Source organism: Cajanus cajan, chromosome 3 (genome assembly GCF_000230855.2).
Source record: "Cajanus cajan strain Asha chromosome 3, NIPB_CcT2T_4, whole genome shotgun sequence".
NCBI lineage: Eukaryota > Viridiplantae > Streptophyta > Magnoliopsida > Fabales > Fabaceae > Cajanus > Cajanus cajan.
The window spans coordinates 29,799,303-29,804,007 of NC_138519.1; the positions used below are offsets into that span (position 1 = coordinate 29,799,303).

Consider the following 4,705-nt stretch of genomic DNA (forward strand, 5'->3'; position numbering starts at 1 on the left):
TAGTTGTTTTTTTTCAAAATACACAATCAGTTAAGAAAGGTAACTAATAGGACTTATCCTAAAGTTTGTCAGTACTTGCATATAAATTAAACCGTTATTGAAAATAACAAAAAAAAAACAATTGTTAGCCAGCAATTTTTGCTAATAAAGCTTATATGCCATATGTTTGACCGAAATTTTACTTCTATTAAGAAAAATGGTTTCGTGTTAAAGACAAAACTGATATAGGAATATCGTTGCATATAAAAATACAGATAGATTAAAGCACAAAATGATTGAATTTCTAGAAAAGTAATGACTAGATACATGATCCTTAAAACAATTTAAGACAAACAAAAACAGGTAAAACTTGCATAAAATAAGTGATTAGGTCGACTAATATTGGCAAGTAGCAAGAATATAAAAGTTGCATAAAATCCAATGACTTGGTGTGATTTTCCCGTGTTTCTTTTCAATCACTTCTCATAATGGATGTGAAAGTAACTCTATGTTATGTTGTTCTTTTATTATTTTCCTTGTATTCAGCAAAAGATGTGAAAATCGTAGTTAAAGGGGTAACATCCATTGCTACAACAGATAATAATTTTATTTGTGCGACTTTGGACTGGTGGCCTGCTAATAAGTGCAATTACAATGACTGCCCCTGGGGACAAACAAGCATTTTGAATTTGGTATTTAACATTAGGCACCAATGAACATACGTATTTTCGTCTTACATTATTTGAATAAAAAAATTTAACTAGTTGTCCCATGTTTTGTTTTGTCAACTTTTGCAGGACTTAAGTAACAAAGTTCTATCAAATTCCATCAAGGGTAAGTTCTATTTTTCTCAGCTCTAATCATATGATTATTTTAAAAAGAAAAAACATGCAAAAAAATATTGTTGGCCCTTTTAGGCTATTTGTTTTTGTATCGATAATTTTCATTGTCCTCATTCTTTAGTTTAGTCGAGGCAAGATGTGGCATTTTAATGGTCCGATGTGTAACATATATCATATGATCATGGGTAGACAATATCAATTTATGAATTTCACATTTTTTATCATTCCAAACTTTGGCAGCTTTTAATCCCCTGAGGATCAGATTAGTAGGTTCAGTGGAAGATCAAATTGTTTATCAATTTGGGAAGCAAAAGAAATGTCCCCATTTCAAAAAGAAAGAAGGTGGTCTTTTTGGTTTCAGCACAGCATGCCTTCCCAGAATGAGATGGGATGAAGTACATGACTTTTTTAACAAAACTGGGTACTTGTTTAATTACTTACCATTCTTTTCTCAACAGAGCGTACTATGATATATGTTACTAGCATGCTACATTCAATTCTCACATGCATCTATGTTTGTTTTGTATATTTATTTTTCAGAGTGAAGTTAATTTTTGGCTTGAATGCTCTCGCTGGAAAGAAAAATTCTGTGGAAGACAAGTTGAATTGGGTGGGAAACTGGAATCCAAAAAATGCCATAAGTCTCATGAAGTACACAATATCAAAAGGATACAAAATAGATTCATATGAATTGGGTAGCTAAATCAAAGCCTTGATTAATTTATATTCTGCTTTTGATATTTGAATGACGTATACACACACACACGTAAATTGCTTTTTATTTTCCCCGATCTATCCCATGTGCATTATGATTTATGGTGCTTAATAGGAAATGAGCTATGTGCTGCGGGGATAGGAGCCAGGGTAGACAGTGTTCAATATGCTAAAGACATTACTAGGCTTAGACGTATAGTTAATCTACTATACCCTGATGTTTCTAGAAGGCCTAAAGTGTTAGGCCCTGGTGGTTTCTATGGTAAGGAGTGGTTTGAAAGCTTCTTACTGAATGTTGGGCCTGGTGTGGTTGATGGAGTGACCCACCACATTTACAACCTTGGTGCTGGTATGTATATATGTGTGTATATATATATATATATATATATATATATATATATATATATATATATATATATATATATATTGTACTTTTGGACAATAGCTATAGCACACATTTCACTAGTTTGCTAGCTCTTAATGATTGGTTTGTTTTAAAGGTGTTGACAAGGATATTATCAACAAGCTTCAAGACCCATATTACTTGAGCCAAGTTGCTGAAACTTTCAAAAGTGTTGCTCAAGCAGTCAAGGAATTCACGCCATGGGCAGCACCATGGGTTGGGGAAGCTGGAGGAGCCTATAAGAGTGGTAGCAAAGATGTGTCTCACACTTTTGTTAATGGGTTTTAGTTACTCTAATATGCTAATGAATTGAGTTTTTTGCTTCCTTTTCAAAATTTTCAAGTATATATATATATATATATATATATATATATATATATATATATATATATATGTATATGTATATGTATGATGTATGTTAAAATATTTTAACTTAATAACTAGGTACTTGGACCAATTAGGCATGACATCAACCTTAAACCACAAGGTTTATTGTAGACAAACTTTGGTTGGAGGAAACTATGGCTTGCTAAACACAACAACCTTCATCCCTAACCTGGATTATTATGGGTAAGTCATGTCATGTGTGTGTGAAAGGCACTTGTTACTGATGAATATCCAATTCATTTAGAACTTACCTTAGCAAGGACAATCAATATGCTTTAATTGTTATATTTTTCAAATTAATATTCTACAAAAAATTATGAAACATCCAAATTGATCAAGACTTAGTTATCAATTCACATGTCTTTCTAATGATAATACCTTTCGATTGATTAGAGCGCTTTTGTGGCATCGACTCATGGGAAGCAAAGTCCTTTCAGTTTCTCATGAAGGATCACCATTTTTACGTGCATACGCACATTGTTCCAAGAAAGGGGTAAGCTCATTTATCTCAAAATGTCTTGATTTTTTTTTCTCTATTTTTTTATTACTCTTCATAAAAATAAAACTACTCGTATAGACATTAACAACATCATGCTACTGAAACATAAATATCATATCATAAATTGTAACAATTATTTGGGGAAAACTACTTAAATAAAGTAAAACTAAGAAGTTTCCATATCGTTTTAAGGTCAATGCGTGCCATTTGTTCTTAATCCTTTTTTTCTTTTTCATTAAGCACTTGTTGTTGTTCTCCTTAATTTCAGCCCGGTGTCACTATGCTACTTATAAACATGTCCAATTCCACTACTTTCAATGTATCCTTCGTTGATGACATGAATTTGTACCCTGTCTTGGAGACGGTACCAGGAAGAGTACCAATGACTATGAGGGAAGAGTACCATCTAACACCCAAGGATGGAAACATTCGAAGTGATGTGGTGTTGTTGAATGGAACTCCACTACAGCTGACAGAATCACTAGACATCCCAGAAATGAAACCACGATTGGTGGATGCTTCTTCTCCTGTCAAAGTAGAGTCTGACTCAATTGTATTTGTTTATACCAAGAGCTTCAATGCACCAACATGTGGATAACAGGCACAAAATATTATTTAGTAAAGTACGAAACAACAATTTGTACATATATAGAGCTTCATTAAGTCAGCACATGCACATAATATCAATCAGCAACAAGACAACAAAACCTTAAAAAGTTATTGTGGACAATTACTTTTAATTCTAATTACTATCTAGGTAATAAATTTTATTGAACAATTTGTAGTTGATTTATTAGAACGATTACTCAATTTATGTATATATAAATATGTGTATATGTGATTATTGTGTTAGATTATTAATTTGAGAGGTTTTATTATAGGTAGAAAGTTATAGAGAAAATTAATTTAGTTTTGTTATGAAATTCAATCTAAAAAATAAAGTAACATTCAAATGAACATATGAATGGAGTTTCATAAAAATAGTTTGACGAATAAAAATTATTTTGATAAATGTGATCGTAATTGACCAAACATCCAATTTGAGATTGATTATTTGAGTTCTTGTTGTAAAAACTCAATTCTTATAATTTTTTATTTTTTCGTATATACATCCCAAATCACTTAATTTTATTATATTCACGGTTAACTTGAGTTGATTTTAAAACATAAAATAAATGTACTTTTATATATTTTATTATCCGTAAAGGAAAATTATAAAAAAAATAAATTTCAAATAACATATTCATTTTGAAATAAAATTGTGTTCTATTGAGCATCAATTCGATATTAGTGATCGTGACACTAATTTCTTTCTAAATCAAAGTTTTTAAAAAGAAATATATACAAAATTAATTAATGCCCTTTTAAAATTATTTAATGAGTAATACTAAAAAAATTACTTTTTTGTATATGTAATATTTTTAAAATATAATGAGCAATACTTATAATTGTTGTCATTGTTAACAAATAATTTTTAAGACATAATTTTTTAGATTCAATTTGAGATTAGATAAGTTGTAAGATAGCAATTGAATTAATTTTCAAAGAATATTTTTTTATGTTACTTAATAATTAAAGTTTAACTATTGTATGGACTCGTTTTAGGCATGAGTAATCCATGAATGAATTTTCTATTATATGTTTTCTTAATGGTACAAAAAATTACAACAACGACAATGAGCATCAAATTTAAGTTCTCATGGAATTACTTCCACCCTTATCGCTCGTATAAGTTCTCTCCAACCGCAAATTGAACATCACAATTTTTTTTCATGATAATCAACATAAGTGGCTCACATGAGTAATGAGTACCCTTATGAATCAACTTTATAACCAAGGTATCAGACTTTTCCCAACCCAACAACCAACATCCTCTACTTT

General features: G+C 30.3%; 1 pseudogene; it reads left to right on the forward strand.

The window, feature by feature from the left end:
• Positions 1–467: 467 nt before the first annotated feature.
• On the forward strand, positions 468–3,422 carry LOC145956226 (heparanase-like protein 2; annotated as a pseudogene).
• Positions 3,423–4,705: the final 1,283 nt, after the last annotated feature.